At 36.5% G+C, this 24,228-nt stretch overlaps 1 long non-coding RNA gene across 1 annotated transcript in view; it reads right to left on the reverse strand.

Moving 5' to 3' along the window:
• Window positions 1-24,228, reverse strand: part of LOC123478203 (uncharacterized) — an 82,784-nt gene that overhangs the window by 51,078 nt on the left and 7,478 nt on the right. The window contains exon 2 of the long non-coding RNA XR_006653353.1: window positions 12,948-13,089. This is a non-coding gene — a long non-coding RNA (uncharacterized lncRNA). The remainder of the gene's footprint in view (window positions 1-12,947; window positions 13,090-24,228) is intronic.

A 24,228-nucleotide genomic window follows, 5' to 3' on the forward strand; every position in this document is an offset into this window, starting at 1 on the left:
CTAATCTTGTTGTCCCTGTAATGTTACCTTTTCCAGAATGTCATATAAAGCAAAGTACAGTATGTAACCTTTTGAATCTGGCTTGTTTAACTTAGCATAACTCATATGAGATTCACTCATGTTATTATGTGATCAGTAATTCATTCCTTTCTATTTACTGACTAGTATTATTCTATCGTATAGCTGTACCACATTTGTTTATTCATTTACCAGGTAAAGGACATTTGAATTATTTCCAGTTTTGGGCAACTATGAATAAAACACCTATAAAAATTCATATACAGATTTTGGGGTGAATGTAAGTTTTCACTTCTCTTAGATAAATATCCAGGAGTGGGATTGCTGGATTCTATAAGTGTATGTTTAAGTTTGTAAGAAACTGCCAAGCTGTTTTCAAAGTGACTCTATAAGGGAGAACCCACAAAAACCTAGAATTATCCTCCACAGGACCAACCATTGTAGTACAGGCTTCCCCCGCTAGGTGAGTGTTCTAGGAACCCATCTGTATCAGTGAACCAGCTGGCGAAGTTGTGATAGTCTGCGTTCAGCTTCAGTGGATTTTTTTTGAAGACTCAACACGCTTGGCCATTTCATGATTGGTGATTTATGAGCGCACATGCCCACACCACGCTGCATTTTCTAACATCATTGTTAACATTTTCCAACATCATTGCTTCCTGGATGTGGCAGACTTTTAAAGCTGACTCTTTCATGGGGTATTTTAGGTGAACTCCTTGGAGATCTCTCATCTGCTGACTTCTTGATCTTGGAAAATACATTTCTATTCCAACTGGTTGTTTACATTGGGATACCTCCAGCATCTTTCTGTGGAGATGTGTTTGCATATTTAGGCAGCCCTCCTGGACAGATCCATGACAACACCATGGCATCTCTCTTGGGTATAAGAGAGAGGTGGCCCACATCTAGTGTACAGGGAACACTTGAGCTTTCTTTATCCAGATAAACTCTGAGGTTGAAGCTTATTCCAATGCAGCAGCAACCTCTTCTTTGTTTCTGCCATTGGAGCAGTTAGCCAATCTGTCACCTGCCTTAGCTTTTCTTCAGGTATGCATTGAGGTCCCAGTCTACTGGGCCTTCAAAATGCAGGGATCTGGCCCTGGCTGGGTGGCTCAGTTGGTTGGCATGTGTCCCAAACACAAAAAGGTTATGGGTTCGATCCCCGGTCAGGGCGTGTACAGGAATTATTGTGTCATCATGAAGTATTGACTCCTTTATCATTATATGTAATACTCTCTTTATCCCTGATAACTCCTCACTCTGAAATCTGTTTTGACTGAAATTAATATAACTATTCCTGCTTTCTTTTCATTAATGTTAGCATGGTATTTTCCCCCCATCCATTTACTTTAAAAATATATATATATTTTATTTATTTATTTTTAGAGAGAGGAGAAGGGAAGGAGAGAAAGAGAGGGACAGAAACAGCAATGTATGGTTGCCTTTCCTGTGTCCTGCACTGGGGACCTGGCCCATAACCCAGGCATGTGCCCTGACTGGGAATCAAACCAGCAACCCTTTGGTTTGCAGGCCAGCACTCAATCCACAGAGCCACACCAGCCAGAGACCCCATCCATATACTTTTAATCTATGTGTCTTCATATTAAAAGTGGGTTTCTTGTAGACAATATATAGTTAGGTCTGGTTTTGAATCCACTCTGACAATCCCTCTCTTTTTTGTTCTATTTAGATCATTGACATTTAAAGTGATTATTGATATAGTTGGATTAATATCTACCAAATTTGTTACTATTTTCTATTTATTGCCATTGTTCTTTGCTCCTATTTTTGTAGCTTTTCAATTGAGATTTTGTAATTTCATTTTATCCCCTTTGTTAGTATACCAGTTATACTTCTTTTGATACTTTTTTTTTAGGTATCACCCTAGAATTTGCACTATACATTTACAACTAATCCATAACAATTTTAAATAACATTATACTGCTTCACGGGTAGTACAAATACTTTATAATAACAAAATATTCCTAATTCTTCCCTCCTATCCTTTGTATCCTTTCTGCCATCCATTTTACTTATACATAAACATAGGTATGTATATATATATTACATAGCTGAATACATTGTTGCTATTATTTTGGACAGTTATCTTTTAGACCAATTAAGAATAAGAAAAATATAACTTTTTATTATACCTTCATTTATTTCTTCTCCAGTGCTCTTCCTATCTTTATGTAGATCTGAATTTCTGATCTATATAATTTTCCTTCTCTCTAAAGAACCTGTTAACATTTGCAAGACAGGTCTACTGGCCACAAATTCCCTCAATTTCTATTTTTGTGAGAAAATCTTTATTTCTCCTTTACTTTTTAAAGATAATTTTATAGGGTACAGAATTCTAAGTTGGTAGTTTTTCTCTCAACATTTTAAATACTATTTCCTACTCTCTTGCTTGCATGATTTCCAAGGAGAAGGTGGATGTAATTCTTATCTTTGCTCCTCTACAGGTAAGGTGTTTTTCTCTCTCTGGTTTCAAGATTTTTTTCTTTTTGATTTTTCTGAAATTAGAATATTATATGCTTGAGTGTGTTTTGTGGGGGTATTTCCCCTCCTGATCCTGGTGTTCTCTAAGTTTCCTGGTTCTGTGTCAGACTTTAATTTGGAGAAATCTCTGTCATCATTGCTTTAAATATTGCTTTGTTCCTTTCTTTCTTCTCCTTCTAGTATTCCCATTACTCATATGTTACACCTTTTTGAGTTTTCCTGCAGGTCTTGGATATATTGGGCAGGGGGGTCAGTCTTTATTTTTCTCTTTGCTTTTTCACTTTTGAAAGTTTTTATTGTCGTATCCTCAAGCTCAGAGATTCTTTCCTCAGCAATGTCCAGTCTACTAATGAGGTCATCGATGGCATTCCTAATTTTTGTTAGTGTTTTTGATCTCCAGCATTTCTTTTTCATTTTTTCTTAGAATATTTATCTCCCTGCTTACATTATCCATCTGTTCCTGAATGCTACTTTTTCTATCACAGTCCTTAGCATATCGACTATAGCTCTTTCAAATTCCCGGTCTGATCATTCCAACATCCCTACTATATTTGACTCTGGTTCTTGTGGTAGTTGTTCAATCTGTTCACAAACTATGATTTTTACCTTTTAGAATGCCTTCTAATTTTTGTTAGAATCAGAACATGATGTACTAGGTGAAAAGAACTCTGGCAAATAGAACTTTAGTGGTGTTGTGGTGAGGTGTGAGAGGAGGAGAAACATTTTATAGTTCTATTATTAGGTTTTGGTGTTTTGGAAAGCCTGTGAACTTTACAGTGCTTCTCAGTACCCACCGCCACAACACCCAATGCCTTAGGTGAGACAGATGGCTAAAAGGAACTGGAATTGGGTTTTTCCCTTCCACCATGTGGATGGCTGGAGCCAAATGGAGTTGAGTGTTTCCCTTCCTCCAAGTAGGTTAGGCTCTGATAAAACCCCAGCAGGTTTGCCTCTGGTAAAATAGTTTCCCTTGAGGGCAGACTTCGTTAAGAACAAATGCTCTGGTGTATTTCGAAATGGTGACTTGAGACATGAGATTTTTCTCTGATCTTCACTGTGAGGACCTGGTATAGTTTCTGGAGGTCCCTTTGACTGGTCTCCTTGGAATTTTTAACTCTCAGACTTGTCCATACTGAGTCTCCAGCAATTCATGAATTACAGTTTAGGTTTTCTACCAGGCACTGGTTCCTGCAGAAGTTTCTGCTCAAGTGGTTCCTGTTCCAGTTAGTTGTGAGTCTCTGTATCGCCTGTCTGTCCAGTCTTGGGGGTAATGGTTTGCTCTGCGACCTCACTTTGCTGAAGAATCTCAAAAGAGTTGTTGGTTTTTCAGATTGTTCAACGTCTCACTTGTTGTTAGGATGGAGCAGTAACTCCTTGCACATATTTTTCACATTTCTGTACACTTTTTGGTTGCAAAAATGGGCTCATATTGGACATGTTTTTTAACCTGCTTTGTGTCCCTATGTTCATATAGACTTATATCATCATTTTTATTTGTTTCATGAGATTCATTGTATAGATCTATCATATTTTATTGAACTATTCTTCTGATAAAAATTTGGATATTTTTCAATGTTACAAACCATACTATAGCAAATAATCTTGTACAAGTTTGTATATTTATATGATAATTTACCTATGAGAATTCTATTAATATTTATTACTTTTGCAATTATAAAATTAATGCCTCTTCATCATGAAAATTTGGAAAATCCAGACAAGTTCATGCCCAGAAATAACCACTGTCAATACAGGCTGGGGCAAAAGTAAGTTTACAGTTGTAAGTATGCAAAACACAGAGTTTATTCTTGTATTATTACTTATTAATTATTGTATTATTTTCCATATGAGCAACTTTAAACCTACTTTTGCCCCACCCTTTATTTAGATCATTCTAACTGTAGGTATAAGAATACTATCTTATACATAATAGGCTATTGCCAAGCCCTGCTCTTCCTGATTTTTGTCCTGAGAGATATTCTGCCATGGAGAACATGTCAATTGTACTAGTGTAACTTTGTGAGTTCTGGAGTCACTCTTATTTCTCAATGAATCATCTATATCAGGGGTGTCAAACTCATTTTCACCGGGGGCCACTTCAGCCTCTCGGTTGCCTTCAAAGGGCTGAATGTAATCTTAGGACTGTATAAATGTAACTATTCCTTAACTAGGGGCAAGGAGCTCTGCATTTGGCCCTTCGAAGGTAACTGCAAGGCTGATGTGGCCCCCGGTGAAAATGAGTTTGACACTCCTGATCTATATTCTCACAAATGAGTTTAAGAAAAATTTGTAATAAGATTAATTTTCTTGTCTTGTTTTCAGGCTTAAGAAGAGTCCCATGTGACTGTAAAATTAAACACAAGCATGTTGAAAGTAAATTTCAGTATGTTTTGGTAAAATGACTATCTTGCTTTCTTTCACGTATATATACTGTTTGTCTATCCTTTGCTTTTACATTCTGCCTATAGTTCTTCGGGTTAAACATCCTCATTTCTAGAATACTGCCATGACCACTCAAGAAAGAAATATCTTTTTCTCTCTATTACTAGAAACACAAAGCTTCCACAAAAACTGGGACAGGCTGTCATAAAAAGGACATCATAAGGTCCCTCACATGATGGCAGTGTCACAGTCTTCCTCCCCTAAGATGCCTCAAAAATAAGAAATGAATTGGTATTAAAAGAAAAGAGAACCAGCAGAAACCCCAGAAGAGTCAGAGATGGCTGTGATTGGTAAAGAAGGGGAACAGTAGCCCTGAACAGAAGAGGGCCAGGCTCCCAACACAGAGAGCAGACTTGGGGGGAATTTTGAGTTGGGCTCTTTTCTAGTCACCACATTGCCCACAGTAGATCATTGCCTTCCCCGTGGGCCCTACAATAATACCGAAAGCAGGTTTGTAGGGGAACACTGTTGGGATGTAGGATAAAAAAAATACAGTAAGTGCTGGCTCAACCAATAAACATCTAAGGGTTTCCTCCTACCCTCTCTCATCGGCTTTCTTTTCACCCAGAGAGCTAGACCAATACATTTTTAGAAAAGAACAAAGTGTAAGGTAAGATGCACAGAAATTCACTAAGGGGCAAAGCATTCTGAGAGTGACACACATGAGGGAGAGTCAGACCTCCCCCCACTCACCAGGAGTGGCACAAGCTAACGAGCCGAGGTCTAGGTTTTCATTCCTCCTACCCTTGTCTCCATTCATTACTCACCAAGATAACTGATAACCTGAGGAAGAATATCTCACGGGGAAAAAAATAACTAGACAATTACAAAGGCAGTAAATTAAATCACCTATCATAGATCACAAGAATTAAGAGAATACAAGCCAAATAAATGCCACCAAACAGGATATTGATAATGAAGTGGAAACTGTTATAAAGAACCAAGTAGGATTACTGAATATTCAAAATACAGTTGAAATAAACTCATTTTATGATATAAAGAACAAAATGGACATAGCCCAAGATCAGGTCAAGAAACTTTTCTAGAAGAAGTAAGAGATAGAAAAAATATAAAAATAAAGAATATAGAGGCTAGACATAGAAATAACACCATTATATATGAGAGGGAACCCAAAAAACCCGGAATTATCTTCTGGAGGGTGGGCCTCTTGTAAAAAGCCCCTTGTAGCAGGCCTTCCCTGCTAGGTGAGTATTCTAGGAACCCATCTGTATCAGTGTACCCGCTGGCATTATTGTGAGAGGTTGCTGTTGTGAATAATTTTTGACTATTCTTTCAACATGTTTCTCCACTTCATGGGTAATTTACAAGTGCACCTGCCCACACTGCACAGAGTGTTCAGCAGTTTTTGACCAAAAACAGCATGACATCTGCGCCCCCACCCTCCCTAGTCACCTAATCCTGCCCCAAGCAACTTTTTGTTTGTTTCCCCATATTAAAAAAGTGTCCTCAAAGGTAAACGTTTTACCCATGTGGAAGAGGTAGAAAAAAAATGGCAGAAGCACTAAAAGGCATCAAAATCAACAAGTTCAAAAACTGTTTTGAGCAGTGGGAAAAAAAAGTCTCCATAGGTGTATTGTACCAAATTGAGAATACTTTAAAGGTGACTGAAGTTTAAACATGTAAGAATAAGTACACAATTTTTTATAAATCAATTCTGGAGGTTTTTTGAGTCCCCTTCATAATAAGACGTTCTAATAGGAGAGAAAAAAGTAAATAGAGGGAAAATTATATATGAAAAAAACAAGTGAGACCTTCCAAAGAAAAATTGATATTGAAGGAGTGTATGGGGTAATATATAGGTTGATATGTAAAAATGAATACATAGTAATATTTTAATAAAATTTAAGAATTCCAAAGGCAATGAGAAAATTCTTAAAACTTTCTAAGAAGAGCAGCTTACCCATGAAGAAAATGAATCAGAGTGATGTGAGATTTCTCATGAACAACATTAAAAGCAGGAAAATAATAAAGATATTTTCAAAATATTGAAAACAGAAACTTTGACTCAAATTTTATATTCAGCTCAGTCATCATTTAAATGTGAGGGTACAATAAATATATTCTCAGATGTTCAAGCAGGTTGTCCTAAAGATCCTCTTTGAAAATACTCTTAGAGGAAGTAATCTTTCAAACAAAAATTTTAGAAAGTGCTATTAATGATAAGATAGTAAGAATGAGAAAATAAGTTTGGAAAGTCTCTTGTTTTCTAAAAAGAAATTTTATACATATATACACACCAGCAGATATACCAAAGTAGGGTACAGAGTGCAACAACCAGAGGTAGATAAGAGTGTGTGTGTGTTAAAGTATTTGTTCTACTCAGGGGAAAGATACAGGAAATACAGATAGGTGTTGATAAGTTCCACAAATTGGGCAAAATAAATACAAGTCTTAACAAGTTATGTATAACCAATGGAAGAACAAACATAAAATGCAAGCCTTTCAATTTCAAACTCATAGGGAAAAAACTGATTTTTTCAAGGAAATAAGCAAAAAAAAGAAAGAAAGAAAATTTAAACTACGATGGAATTAGAAGTTCTAACATAAAAGTAATTTAATATATTAAATTCACCAAAGAAAAGATAGAATTCTCAGACTATGTTAAGAATAAGATCTAGCAAAATAATGTCTGCAAGAGACACATTTAAAAGAAAGGATAGGACGAGTTAAAACAAAGAGATAGAAAAAGTCAACCATGAACCAAAAGAAACCCAAGCAGACATCTAATATCAGAAAAATATAATTCAAGGTAAAAAGCATCATTAGGGGCAAAGGGAGACAGTAGATCAAGAATATACAATATATAAATAATACAACACATCTATATTATTAATATAGATGCTCTCAACAATGTAAGTTCAAAACAGATAAAGCAATGAACAACCCTTGGTTCTACCCTGATAATACTGCCTCACCTGCAGCCTTCTCAAAAAATGTCTACTTTAACTCCCACATCCCCCTTTATCACTTGGCCTGGAAATGAGGTGGGGGGCTCTTCCTCACTCCTCAGTGCTATTTCCAGATCATTCTCCCCTACCTCTTTATATGCTATAAAATATTATATATAATATATAATAATACTCAACTTTAAATCTCCTGCCCTCTCTGTTACAATCATTTGCCTCCTCCTTGCTCATTGTCACTCTATCTAGTACTTCTATCATAATCCCTAACAATATCACCAGTCATATAGATCTTTCTAACCCCTGATGTCATAATGTTTTGATCTGCTCTCCTTCAGTCATTTCATCCTCTAGCCACTAGTCATACCCTTGACCTTGTCATTACAAAACAAACCTGCAACCCTTCAATAATCTCAATTTCAAACAACTCATTCTTCAAATATCACCTCTTTACAGCTCACTTCTACTAGTCTCCCAACTCCTACAATCCTTTGATCTCCACAGGAACCTTTTACTTCATTGGTTCTATTACCTTTTTATTATCTCCCACCTCTTCATGTCCTCACTTTCTTTGTAACCCAGTATAAATTTCTATGGTCAATAATTATCCGTCCCTGATATATGTGCTCAACTCCAACTCGCTTGGTCCTCTCTTGCTCTGAAGTACTCTTTGGCTGACCACAGCCCAGCTTAAATCCAATTTTCTCTGCCTATTCTATAGCTGTACCCTGGACATCTTTTTTGTACTCTTTGGACATCTTTTCCTTTCTATATTCCTTTTATGGTCTCACTCAGTATTATGGCTTTAAATGCTATATATATATGCTGATGACCACAAATTTGTATGTCAGCTTTAACTTTGCCTCTGAACTTTGTCCCTGAATTCTAGTCCTATATATCTAACTACCCACTTGATATCTCCATGTGGCTAAGCTCCTGATAGTCAATATCACCAAGTCCACTCCTTATGCTTTGTCCCTAGTAATAGTTGTACCTTGAATTTGTAGCTTGAATTTACCTTATATAAAAGTTACCTGTTTGGTTTCTGGGTTGTTTTTGTTCTGGGGTTTTTTTTTTTTTTTGGTTTCTGTTCATATTAGCCTTGAATATCTATCTATCTAAATCTATTTTCAACTTGTCCATTTTTTTTTCCTTTTAAGTTGTCTCATAGATAATATACGCTAGGTCTTAATGAAATCAAGGGAACTAGGTACAGATACAACAGAGATAGAAAAGAACATTATGGTCAATTATAGGCTATACAGTAAATAACTTAGATGAAGTAGATAATTTTTGAAAAAATATAAAATGCCAACACTAGCAGAAGAAATTAAAAATATGAACAGACCAAATACCTATAAGTAAATTGAATGGTAATTAAAGACCTTACCTCCAGAAGACTTCTGGTCAAGATGGCAGCATGGACAGACATGACTCAATTCTTTGTACAACCACATCAAAATTACAACTAAAATATAGAACTATCATCACCCAGAACCATCAGAAATTAAGTTGAATGGAAGTCTGACAACTACGGAATTAAATAAACTAATCCACCCAGACTGGTAGGAGGGGCACAGACGTGAAACATCTTGTTGCACATCCACATGTGGTGGATAACATTCAGGACAGATATCTCGGGAGCAAGGAGTCCCAGCCCCATACCAGGATCCCCCAGTCCAGGGTTCCAGTGCCAGGAAGATAAATCCCCACAACTTCTGGCTGCAAAAACCAGTGGGGATTAAGTCGGTGGAAGAAACTGGGGGAGCCCCAAGCAGTTCCTCTTGAAGAACCAACACACAGACTCACCTATTTAGACTCATTCCCTCTGAGCTCCAGTGCTGGGATGGCAGCTTGGAAGGTACCAGTCACATGCTGGGACAGATTGAGGTGTCTGGCATCAAAGCGAACAGAGGCCATTGTCCCTTTTCTAACCCCTTCCCCCACAGAGCTGGCAAGCTGGTGCTGAATCTGAGACTCCATCAACCTAGCTAGCACTGACTGACCCACCTTGGAGATCCCCAGAGACTCTGCCTGACCCAACTTGTGGACCCACCCAAGCTGCTTTTTCATATGAATGGCTGGTGTTGGCTCCTGCTGCACAACTTCCTAAATCCTCTCAAACAAGCAACAGCTGGCCTCAGTGAGCCCCAGGCCCAGCACTAACAGCAGCCAGCCTAGCTAACAGCTTGGCTTTGCCTGGGAATCTCCAAGTCCAGCACAAGTAGCAGCCATTGCAGATTGCTTTATAGCTCAGGCAGGGTGGCTCTGGGCAAAACACAGGTGGGAACTGACCTTGCCCTGAACCACCCAGGGAAACCCCAGAGCCTGTACAACCAAGTGGGCAGCTACAGACCAGGTCAGAGCACCACCACCCTGCCCTTGCACAGCTGATCCTCCACAGAGGGCAGGAGTTGATGGTCAGTGGTCACAGCCAGTCCTTGTAGCTGACTGGCCTGGATAAATCCCTCCCATTGACCTGTCAACAACAACCAAGGTTCAACTACAAGAGGAGGGTGTACTCAGCCCACATGAAGGGTGCACCTCAAGTATCCAGCTTGGGTGATAGAGGCCTTGGGTGATGTGCCACTGGAACCTACAGGACACCTACTACATCAGGCCACGCCACCAAGACATGGAGTCATAGCAGCTCTACCTATTGCATAGAAACAAACACAGGGAGGCTGCCACAACAAGGAGACAAAGAAACATAGCCTAAATGAAAAAGCAGATCAAAACTCCAGAAAAAGAGCTAAATGAAGTAGAGATAAGCAATCTATCAGATCAGGGGTGTCAAACTCATTTTCACTGGGGGCCACACCAGCCTCATGGTTACCTTCAAAGGGCTGAAATAATTTTAGGACTGTATAAATGTAACTACTCCTTAACTGTTAAGGAGCTGAAATTACATTCAGCCCTTTGAAGGCAACCGCAAGGCTGATGTGGCACTTGGTAAAAATGAGTTTGACACCCCTGTTTAGATGCAGAGTTCAAAACACTGGTTATGAGAATCCTCAAGGAACTTAGTGAGGAGCTCAATAGCATAAAAAAGATCGAGTCAGAAACAAAGGATACGCTAACTGAAATAAAGAACAACTTACAGAGAAACAACAATAGAGTGGATAAAGCTGAGAAGCAAATCAATGACTTGGAACATAAGGAAGAAAAAAAAAATCAGAACAACAAGAAGAAAAAATAATCAAAAAAAATTAGGATAGTATAAGAAACCTGTGAGACAACTTCAAGCATTCCAACTATAAGGGTGCCCGAATGATAAGAGCAAGAAATTGGAAATCTATTTGAAAAAATAATGAAAGAAAACTTCCCTAATTTGGTGAAGGAAATAGACATGCAAGTCCAGGAAGCAGTGAGTCCCAAATAAGAAAGACGCAAAGAGGGCCACTCCAAGACACATCATAATTAAAACTCCAAAGGTTAGATAAAGAGAATCTTAGAAGCAGCCAAAGGAAAGAAGTTAGTCACCTACAGAGGAGTTTCCATAAGACTCTCAGCTGATTTCTCAAAAGAAACTTTGCAGGCTAGAAGAGACTGGCAAGAAATATTCAAAGTCATGAAAAGCAGGGAGCTACAGCCAAGATTGCTCTACCCAGTAAAGCTATCATTTAGAATCAAAGGGCAGATAAAGAGCTATCCACACAAGAAAATACTGAAGGAGTTCATCATCACCAAACCATTATTGTATGAAATGTTAACAGGATTTATTTAAGAAGAATAAGGTCAAAACTATGAACAATAAAATGGCAATAAATACATATCTATCAATATGAATCTACAAAACAAACTAAGCAAACAAAAAGAACAGAGACAGAATCATCGATATGGAGAGCATTTTGATGGTTGCCAGATGAGAGGCAGGTATAGAGGAATGGGTGAAGAGGTGAGGGGATTAAGAAGTATAAATAAGTAGTCACAGAATAGGCATTGGAGTGTAAAGTACAGTATAGGAAATGGAGTAGCCAAAGAACTTATATGCATGATCCATGGACATGAACAATGGTGTGGGGATTGCCTGAGGGAGAGGGGATTTCTGGGTGGAGGAGCACAAAAAGGGAAAAACTGGTACAATTGTAATAGCATAATCAATAAAATATAATTAAAAAGCAGATTAAGAAAACTGCTCTTCACTATAACAACAGAAGAGGGAGCACTTGAGCTGAAAAACCAAGAAGGGCCCTTAAAAACTGTATTCTCTCTAAAACATCTATTTGTTAAAAGCTGACCCAGAAAAATCCAATATATTCAAACATGAATAACATCAACAAAAATTCAGTGCCATATGAAGTTATAATAAGGAAAAAAACACACAAAGAAATAATCGCATTTTGACAGATGAAAACGGACTAGAAAAAAATGCTGTCCCAAAGCAGAAACCAAGACCAAACTTACAAGATCACATAGTAGACACTGGCGTGCTCCCCAGCTATTCACTTCAGGACTGACGCAAGCGTTGAGTGTTCCTCTGGCAATTTCCTTTAGCCAAAGAAATCTCCCTTTTCCAAGTTCCAACCCTCTCCCCAAGGTTCACCTGCATCCAATGACTGGTCCATATTCAAAATACAGAGGTCCCTACCTCAATGGGGACTACTCTACAGGGCCATTCCAACGTCAAAGCTCCTTAAGGGATGGGCTGAGGCCTTTGTTGTGAATGATCATGGTCAGTGGTTTGCTGGATCTGACTCCTACTGTCCTGTGAGAACCAACTGTTAACATTTTTAGGAATTTGACAAGCAGGTTGTTGTAACATAGCCATTGCTAAACAAATTATGTAAACTCAAAATTAATAAATTACATTCAAAACCAAGGTAATAAATACTCAATGTTCATTACTTCCTAATTATTTTACTACATTTACTATTATCTATGCTCTTGAGGATATGTCTGTTTTTCTGTATGGGTGCTACTATGCATTTCTCCCCAGATCTATGTTCAGTGATGTCATGTTTGTAGCTTAAAAATGACCACGATGGAAGTATTTACATGCTGGAAAATATTACAAATGGGGCTTTCATTCTCCCCGAGAACCGCTTGTTAAACATTTACCAGCACACTACCAACTGCGGTTCAGCATCTCCTTTCTGTCTGATCCTCCTTCCTTCATGCTGTCACAGTTGCTCATCCCAAGGGTGCTCTCCAGTAAACCTCGTGCACACCGATCTCCACCTCAGAGTCTGTGTCCCAGGAACTGCAGCCAAAAGCAAAACAAAACAAAAAATGGCTAGGACCAATGTACCATATAGAACATAAAGGACGGAAATTTAAAAAGCCAAGAAAAATGAAAGAAATATAATATTTAAAGGATCAAAGAAAGTAATATAGAAATCAGACAAACAACACACATATTTCCAGATGCCTTTAAGAAGGAAATAAAAATAATAGAATTAATACTTACAACTATAATTCCATCACATTTTTCTTAGGAATGGGGGTGGCTGTGGAGGGGAAGAAGACCTAAATCTCTACGTATTGAAAGGGCACACCATATACCAAATTAAATAGCCCCAGATTGGTCACCATTTAGATTTATCCTAGAAAATTATGCTTCAATACAAAGAAAAAAAAAAACCTGTGGTTTCTGGCAGAAAGACCAAGTCAAATTTTCCTAAGGAGAGCAAACCAGTTTGGCATCAGGGTTCTATGCAACATTCAAAGCCAGAAAATAGTAAAGCAATATCTGCGATATAATCAAGGGAAAAAATGTGCACCAAAGAATTTAAATGCAGACAAACTGCTCTATAAGTAGGAAGGCTATAGAAAGGTTTTCAGTATGATAATCACCTGGAATTATTATATTCATCAGTCCTTCCTCAGGATAAACTTCACCCAACTAAGAGAGGACTGAAAAACTTCAGTGAAGAGACTGGTGGTACACACTGAATATATTTAACTACATAGCTAAGAATAAACAAAAGTGGGAATAAGAATAGCATAAAATTTTATATGCTCTGACAATGTAGTAATAACTAAGAAAAAAATGAGAGGATAGAGAGAAAAAGTAGAATAGCTCACTGACTAACAGGTAAAACATGGGAATCCAAGGATGTGATTTAAAGCCAACAAACTAAATATACAAACCAAAACATTTGGAAGGACAAGAACAAATAATTAAGGAAACAATACCATTAACTAAAATTGCTGGGTGCTGGGCACAGAGGAGACAGGTGGTAGTTTCAAGTTCTTTTATTATTGCTCTGAGTAGGAAACTAATAGTCAATGTGTGAAGAAAAGGACCAAATTATTATATGAGTATTGGTATAAAGGGAAATTGCTAGAACAAAAACATAAATTTCCTTAAATATCAAGAGAAATATACACACAGACACCCATACCACAAAGAGCAAAAGAAACTGAACATACAATTTACTGGAAGACATGCATTGTTTTGTATATATAAAGATGATATAACTGAAGTCAAATATAGAAGTTGTATGTTTGTATATATTATTTATATACATACATATGTATATATGTAGGTAAATAAGTGATTTAAGCATATGTATGCACTTAAATATTATATATATATATGCACTTATCAAAAGGAAGGGATTTTCTGGTTGACTCATAAAATAAAACTCCGCTCTGTGCTGTATATAAGAGAGTCTCAGATTAAAAAATGAACAAAGATGTACTGCATAAATGCAAATTTTAAAAGGCAAGCATTATAGCTTTATCAGATAAGGTAACAATCAAGCAAAAATATTAAATGAGACAAAGAAGGACACTTTAAAGTGCTCAAAGCTACAATTCATTATGAAGATATAATAATAGTCACATCTATGCAACAAATAATACAGCAACATCTTTAGTAAAGTAGTAGCTACAGAAGATGGTAGAAACAGAAAAATACTAATAATTACTTTAATGAGTATCTCTCAGTCCAAGACAGTTCAAAGAAATAACAACAAAAAAAGCATTTAGGAGAACTAAACAATGTTGGACTATAAGACAGATAGTCTTGTAAAATGGTAAAAAGTACATCAATCTTACTAAATTTACATGATGATACACCAGTTATTGCCACATAACAAACTACTTGCAAAATTTAGTGGCTTAAAACAACACATATTATCAAAATTTCTGTGGGCCAGGAGTTCAGCAGTAGTTTAGCTGGCTGGTTTCTGACTCAAGATCTCTCATAAGGCTGCAGTCAAGATGTTGGCTGGGGCTGTAGTCACCTGAAGGCTTGCCTAGGTCTAGAGAAGGTGCTTCCAAATTGGCTCACTCATGTAGTTGTTGGCTAGAGACCAGATGGAGCTCTCCATAAAGCTTCTGGAGAACCCTTTGATATGGTAGCTGGCTTCTACCAGAAGAAATGACCCAAGAGAGACAGAAAAGATGAATGCCTTTTTATAACCTATTCTCAGAAATGCTACACTGTCATTTCTGCCACATTCTATTCATTAGATACAAGTTGCTAAGTGTCATCCTCGTTCAAGGGAGGGTCTCCACCTTTTGAAAGGAGGAATACTAAAGAATTTGTGAATTATGTTTTAAAACTATCACAGATGGTATACTAAAAGTAAAAATTTGGGTTGTTTTTCTATTAAAATAAAAAATTGATCTATCATCTGCTGTCAACACCCAGATAACCAAAATTTCTTAAGTCATAAAAATACCCTACACAAGTGCCTGTTAACTTTTGAGTCTTGCATTCACAGTAGTCATTTAATAGGCAAAGGAAAGGAAGGAAAAAAAGGAAGATTAAAAAGTTACAGCAAAAAATACACAGAAACATTGTTTGGTCAGTGTGACTCACTAATGGGAATGTTCCAACATTATCTGACTTGTTTGGAAGACAAAGACCTTTTAAGGACAGTGCAATTTAAGGATTTGGACTGGGTCCTGCTTGAGTTTAAAGGGCTTTGACTTGATCAAGAGCCTCAAGCAGAGGACAGAACAGGAGGATAAATATAAAAGTATCAAGTCTTTCTTTTTTTCTTGAGAGAGAGAGAGAGAGAGAGAGAGAGAAATGTCCATGTAAGAAACATAGATCAGCTGCCTCTCACTTGATCCCACCCTGACCGGGGATCAAACCCACAATGTATTGGTGTATAGGACTACGCTCCAACTAACTGAGCCACCTGGCCAGGGCTCCAGTCTTTCTTATAATGTGGTGATTATCTCCATCTAGGATAAACGCTACTTATGAAAGACTATCCTTTCTTTTCTATGTAGTTTAACTGTCCAAAAAACGGACTACCTAACAGAAATCAAGACAAAGAAATACGGTCAACCTTCATTTCAAGAACTAATTTATAATTATAAGAATGCTAAAACTAAAGCCCTGCCTTCCAATTCTGACAGGTAAATGAGCTAATTGGAGTTCATAGTTCTAATTATATTCACCTTTTACTTTAAAACTCAGGTTTATCATATTGTCTTTAAAAAACAAAACCAATCAAGAAATCTTAAAATGCAATTATATATTTCTCTAATACATATAATGAAAAAAATCTTCCAGTGAAAGGAGATAAATTGAGCACATCTGGGACTCTTGTCAGGATAAAGAATCTGTGGCACACTGTTTAGAACCAAGTGCCAGAGCTCAGTTATCACCAATTTCCATCACATTTAAAAAATTGAAAATAACAGTTTGCTTTCTAGATGAGGTCAGTTCCCATAAGGCTGTAGCTTGGATTATATTGCTGGCCTTTTCTCATTTCTTGCGAAGGCATTACACATATTTATTCCAACATGCTTTTAACACAATCCAATGCTCCACAAAATCCTCTGTCTATCTGATGGCCCTAGTTCTGGGGTGTTCCTTTTATGTTAGAATATGGAACATGTCCATAATATTTCTCACAATCACAATAACTAAAACTTTTAGTTCCTTTTCTCCATTTTTTCCTGTTTATTTACAAAGATAGAATATTTTAGGATCGATTTAAAACAAATATGATACAAGAGTAACAAGTCTGAGGTCTACTACACAGAGTGTATTATCTTTGGTAAATCACCTACCCTCTCTTTGCTTCAATTTCCAGTCTCTAAAATGTCAATAATACTATTCAATCTAAATCATAAGGTTACAATCTTGAAAATTAATGATGATGTGGCTGAGCTAATTTTAACAAAATCTACTTTTAGTGTTTTAGTGCAGGAGTTGGCAACCCATAGCCTATGGGCCAAATCTGGCCCATGACCTATTTGCATAGTTCACAAGTTAAAACACTTTTTTTACATTATTTAAAGAATTATAAAGGTGAAAGAAGGAGAGGAGGAAGGAGGGGAAAGAAGAAGCAATGAAGACTGTATGTGATCCACAGACCCTAAAACATTTCCTAACTGGCCCTTTACAGAAATAGTTTGCTGACCTCTGTTCTAGTAGATTCAGCTATCTTAAAAATATTTCCAGAACTAATATTTTTTGATAAATATAATAATCAAAATGTATATACTTCAGAGCCATATTATGGGAAGTTAAGGGGGAAAAGGAGGAGAAAATTGTATTTGAACTCACTCATTTAATAAATATTTGAATGCCTAACTACAAAGTCCTAAGCACTGGTGATGAAACAAGTGAAAAATCAGGTAAATAATCCCTGCTCTCATGGATTGGAAAAAAGCAGTAAGGGTGACAAATAAGCAATTACCATTGGTTGGAGAAATGCAGTAATAGTGGATAAATTTGTGGGTTAATACGGGAGATTATAGAAGGGATGCTTAATCCAAATTTGGGATGTCAGAGGAAGTTTTCCAGAGGAATAACCTCTAGGATGGGACTGAATAGGAAGGTTTTCAGTTGACCTTTGAACTTAGGGGCACTGACCCACACACAGTTGAAAAACCTGAGTATAACTTTGACTCCCCCAAAACTTAACTACCAGTAGCCTAATGACCAGAATACCTCATTGATAACAAAAACAGTTGCTAGCATATATTTTTGCATATGTATTATATACTTTATTCTTATAATAAAGTAAGCTAAAGAAAATATTATTGAAAAAACTGTAAGAGAGAATACATTTACAGTATGTATTAAAAAAAATCCACATATAAATTGGTCTGTGTAGTTCAAATCTGTGCTGTTCAAAGGTCAAGTGTAATTAAGTGAAATAGGGGAAGAAAAAGTATACCTGTTCAAGAGACTATCATTCAAAGATCCAGGGGCCAGATAGAAGATTGTTACTTAAAGATGTAAAGAAGGTCAGAAGAGATGGGACCTACCTTTACAGGGAAGTAGGAATGAAGGTAGAGTTACTAAGAGATGAGGCTAGAGATATAAGCAGCCATCAAGCCATGTTGAGGGTTTTAGATTTTACACTGGGGTTATGAAAAGCCATGAGTAAATTTTAAGCTGGGGAGTAATGATACAATTTTCATTTTAGAGTACATACTCTAGTGATATAGAGAATGGATTAAAGGGGACAAGTCATAATGAAACTAGCTAATGAAGTTGCACATGCCATAATCCAGGTGAGAGATGGAACATACTGCTGTCAATTGGTACCAGATGGAATGTATTGTACCATTTTTTAAATTTATTGATTTTAGAGAGAGAGGAAGGGAGAGAGATTAAGAGAGAGAGAGATCAATTATGCATTCTTTGGTTGCTTCTTGTATGCGACTTGACCAGGGATGGAACCTGCAACCTTGGTGTATTGGGCAATGTCTAACCAACTGAGCTACCTGGCCAGGGCAAAGTACTGTACCAATTACTGAGTTACTGTCTCTCAGCTCCAAATCCTTCCATATGCTGCTTTTTGATGCTGTTTATATTAAGACTTTATTAAATCTAGAATTTATTTTGATGTGAGGTAAGGATGGCATTTCCTATTTTTCCATACAAATAGCCAATTGTCCCAATACTTTTCATTAATAACTCCTTAGCTAGAGATCTGAAATGTCATCTTTAATCATATATCAAATTAATCCTTATAGATGGGGATCTATTTCTAGACCATATATTCTGTTTCATTGATTTACCCATCTTAGTGCCAATAATACCAAATTGTGTACTAATTACTATGACTTTTAGAATCAGCTTATGAAGTTCCTAGAAAAATACTGTTGGAATTTTTATTGGATTGCACTGATATAGATCAATTTGGGAAAATGAATATTTTTTTTGATATTGAGTTGAGTCCTGCTACATATGAACATGGAATCTTTCTGTATTCATCTATCTCTTTAATGTTTTTTAATAAAATTTAAAATTTCTCCTCGTCTTGTACATAGTTTGTTAGATTTAATCCCACATACTTTACTTTTAATGTTATTGTAAATGGCATTTTATATTAAGTTTTCCCTTGTGGCTAAAGTATAGAAATGTTTTTGATCTTGTGTATTAGTCTTACACTCAGCCATCTTGCTAAACTAAATGATTATTCTTAATGATTTATGGTTATACACTTTCAAGTTTTCTATGAAAATAAGTATATTACCTACCTAAGTTCCTTCCTTTTAGGTTCTTACATCTTTCTTTTCCTTGGCTTACTGCCCTGTCTAGGATGGCCTGTAAAATGCTGATGAGAAGTGGTAATAGTAGCCCTGACTGGTGTGGCTCAGTGGGTTGGGTATCATCCTGGAAACTAAAAGGTCCCTGGTTTGATTTCCTGTCAGGGCAGGTGCCTGCACTGTGCACCAGGTTCCTGGTTGGGGGCATGAGAGAGGCAACCAAACAATGTTTCTCTCAAAGATGGCTATTTCTCTCAAACATGAATGTTTTTCTTCCTTTTCTTTCTCTCTCCCTTCCCCTCTCTCTAAAAATAAATAAGTAAAATATTTTTTTAAAAAGCAGTGCTAATAGTAAATCTGCTAATGTTGAGAATGATGTTCACTTTGAGTTTTTTGTAGATTTCCTTTGACAAATTAGGAAAGTTTTCTCTTTAGTTTGCTAAGAGTTTTTGGGTTTTTTTTTTTGTCATGAATGGGTACTGAATTCAAATGCTTGTTCTACCTCTATTGAGATGCTCTTGGCTTCCCATCCCCAATCTGTTAACATGGTAATTTACATTAGTAGTTTGTATTGTTTTGTTTTGAATGTTAAACCACCCTTGCATTCCTGGAAGAAACTGAACTAGATCATGCATATTATTTATTACACTGCTGGATTCAGTTTAATAATAATTTACTTAGAATTTTTGTGTCTGTGATAAGATGAGGCTTTATTTTTCTTTCTCTCCCTATCTGGTTTTGGTATCAAGTATCAAGGCTTTTATGGTCTTATGGAAAGAGTTGGGGCATATTTCCACTTTTTCTATGTTCTGGAAAAGTTTAGTAGGCAGAAAGATTTAAATGATCTAGTCTTTGAAAATCTGGAAGAATACCTAAATAAAACCATCTACAGACCAAATTTATTTAATGGTGCTTTCAGCGGCAAACACAGGCATACTCTGGAGATATTGCAGGTTCCATTCCAGACCACCAGAACACAGCAAGTATCAAAATAGAGTAAGAAATGCAATAAAGTGAGTATTTTGATAAAATGAATTGTAATCTTTTTGTTGGTGGAGGGTCTTGCCTTCAATTTGTAAAAAGCACAGTATCTGTGAAGCACAATAAAGCAAAGCCAATAAAATGAGGTGGGCCTGTACCAGAATATCCATGTAACAATGGCTAAAACAACAAAGACATTTAATTATTTCTTCTAACTAGAACTCTCTCCAGAATAAAGCATTAATGACTCTGTTTTTCTTATTCCTGATGGTGCTGCATCTGAGTGACACTTTAACAGAAAGTGTAAAAAAGTGTATATACACTGAGAAGGCTCAGATTTATGCATGAACAAAAAAAGCAGAATAAGGAAAAAGCTTTTGGAAATCAGTCAATCACTGAAATATTGTTTGATAGGTGTTAATAGTTTAACTTAAATATACACACACATACATATGAATATGCTTTATATATAGAATCAGAGAAAGAGTTCTGTGTATTTTTTTATTGCTGAGATAAATCCAATGCACTATGTAATACCACTTTTCGTAAATGCAAAAGAAAAGAAGAGAAAAACAAACCCAGAATTAGGGACTTTGATTCATAATCCTACCTTGCCTTCCTTTTAACTTAAGCATAAGGTACAAATCTTGTACTTTTTATATTCCCGGGGCCTAATACTGTGCATAAACAGTATATAGAAAGTTTAATTTTCATTTTGTTCTTCAATAGGATCAGAATAGTGATGCAGACATAACAATAAATTAGTATGATCAGCCTAACTGATTGAGAGTATTTTGTGTTCGGCAGATATTCTCAAGATAAAAATCGATCATTTTTCTGCAATATCCCAAAAGCACATTAAAATATTTGCACACATAACTGAGAATCTGTGTTTGCTAACAGACATGTGGAGATCTTTCCAATAAATAGCCAGTATATTTTGAAAAGTTTTTCCTGCCTTTAGGGATAAATTTAATTGTGAAAGGACAGGTGTTTTGGGGAGCAGGGAGGAACCAGAAGAATCTTAAATTAGACAGAACCACTGTCTCTTTCACAGGATAAGGGTGGGAGGAGGTGAAGAGGAGCAGAATCTGGTAATTTAAGGTGACAGACACTAATAATAAGTGTCTTTGAATTTAAAAGCTGCAGCAAGAGAGGACATAATTAAATTACACGAGGACAAAGAAGGCTAGAGAAAGACTAAAAGGTGCTCTCAGGTCAGCCTTCCACTACAGCTGGGTACTGTTCTCACAGAGTTCCCTAGAGAGTCTTCTACCATCAAGTGACATTTGAGGTATTAAACATGTGAGATGGGATTGGACACCTTGAGCATATGATCCTTAAGGGGCTGACAGTGCACACTTCCTGTTGAACTAGTTTCTTATCCTAGAGTCTGATCCCCAAGCTCAGATGTTCTCCTGTTCTCCAGAACTTTTCAAATGTCTATCATTCTGTTCCGAAAAGAATAAGGAAAAACCAACACAGCAGCTTCTGCTGTGAGGTATGCAATTTACCTCCAGAGAACTTTTCAGCCTGTATGAGGAACCACTGGGAGAAATGGGAAAGAGATCTAATATTCACTGAATGTGTACTCTACTCTAAGCGAGTACTATGTGTCATTTAATTTTATCCTTGTGACAATACTGTCACCCAAATATTAGCTGTGACTTAGAGAAGAAACTTGTCCCCTGACTCTCGTTAAAAAGTCAAAGAAATGTTGTTCAGTTGTCCAGCAAATGCATTCTGACTCCAAAGCTTATGCTTATTCCACCAGAGCAAGGGATCCCTCCCATCAAGTGTTAATGCCAGCGTGTTTTCCTGCCTCATGGTAATGCAGCATCTCCCTGTCTCTGTAACATTTCCACACCAGAGTGACTTTTTACTGAAACAGTTGAACGTTCTGCAAACTAAGAATCTGACAAAATCCCAAAGGTTTATTAAATTCAGAGATATTAGTGTACATGTGTTTAAAATCTCAAGAGTGAAAGGAAGTACACTAACCCTGCCAACAACAATTTTTTTAAAAAAGGAAAATCACTTCCTCCTTCATTTATTGAAATTACTTGGAAGCAGAAGTCTGGAAATCCCCTTCCTTGATTTGTGATATTTATGTGGCTGTTATTCCCAAAGAACAGAATTTATTCTGCTTTATCCTTTGAAATGTTCAATATTTTTTCATTCTTCCTTAATAGGATATAGTTTAAGTTAGTTTAAGGATTTCCACATAACAATAGTTTATTTTATTCCCTTTTCTATATTCTTAGAAAATGAAGCCGTAAGCAAAGTATGCCTAATTACTTCTTATACATAAAAAAAGTGTATTCCCTACAATGGTAACTTACTATCCTAGGAATTACAGGAAAATACCTCTAATACACACAAATTTTCAGTTGAATGAATAAATTAACTATACATGTCAAAAACACATTTAAATGTATGGTTAAAATGGATGAATCTTAAATGTTTGGGAAGCATGCAAATTGTTCACATGTGTAGAACTCATGTCTTGGAATAACTACAGAATACGTTTCACCAAAGTAAAATAAATTATTTTAATTATTAAAAGATTATCACAGACACGTAGTTAAGTGGAATAGAACAGAATATCCAAAAATAGACAAATGCAAATATATTTGTTTAATTTTCAACAAAGGGACCAAAGTAATTCAACAGTGGAAAGGATAATCTTTTCAACAAATGGTGCTAGGACAACTGAACATCGATATGGAAAAACCTTGACCTTTACCTCATACCATATACCAAAAACTTAACTTGAAATGAAACATAGACCTATAGATAAGAGCTAAAACTATAAAACTTTTGAAACTACAAAAATAGTAAAAATCTTCGTGAAATGGATTAGACAACTATTTCTTAAATAGAATGCTGCACAAGACAAAAGAAAAAGTTGATAAATTGTACTTCATCAAAACTTGAAACTTCTACTTCCTGAAAGCTACTATCAAGAAAATTTAAGCTCTGGCTGATTGGCTCAGTGGATTGAGTGCCCACCTGAAAACTAACGGGTCCCTGGTTCGATTCCCAGTCAGGGCACATGCCTGGGTTGTGGGCCAGGTCCCCAGTGGGGAGCTTGTGAAAGGCAACCACACATTGATGTTTCTCTCCCTTTCTTTCTCCATCCCTTCCCCTCTCCCTAAAAATAAATTAATAAAATCTTTTTTAAAAATTTAAGAAACAAGCCACAGATTGGGAGATAATACTTTCAAAGCATATATTTTATAAAAGACTTGTATTTAGAATATATACACGACTTTTACTCAATAATAGGACAAATAACCCACTTAATAAATGGAAAAAAGATTTGAACAGATACTCCACCAAAAAATGACATATAAAAGACAAATACACACGCTGGCTGGTGTGACTCAGTGGACTGAGTGCCTGCTTGCAAACCAAAAGGTCTCCAGTTCAATTACCAGTCAGGGCACATGCCTGGGTTGTGGGCCAGGTCCCCAGTAGGGGGCGTGTGAGAGGCAACCACACTTTGATGTTTCTCTTCTTCCCTTCCTCCCTCCCTTCCCCTCTCTCTAAAAGTAAATAAATAAAATCTTTAAGAAAAAAAAGGCAAATATGCACATGAAATGATGCATAGCATCATTAGTTATTAGGGAAACACTAATTAATAGAGTGAGAAATCATCACATTCACTAGAATCGTTAAAAGTAAAAAGATCAACAATATCAAGTACAGTAAAGGATGGGGAGTTAACTAGAACTCTCATATATTGTTGGTGGGAATGCAAAATAGTGCACCCTATGAAACAAACAATATCCTAAAAATATTAAAATTAATGTTTTAGTTTTTAATTTTTATTTATTGATTTTAGAGAAAAGGAAGAGAGAGAGAGGGAGGAAAAGAGAAAGGGAAAGAGGGAGAGGGGGAGAGAGGGAGAGGGAAGGGGGGGAGAGAGAGAGAGAAACAT

This window comes from Desmodus rotundus, chromosome 3 (assembly GCF_022682495.2).
Source record: "Desmodus rotundus isolate HL8 chromosome 3, HLdesRot8A.1, whole genome shotgun sequence".
In the NCBI taxonomy this organism is placed as follows: domain Eukaryota; kingdom Metazoa; phylum Chordata; class Mammalia; order Chiroptera; family Phyllostomidae; genus Desmodus; species Desmodus rotundus.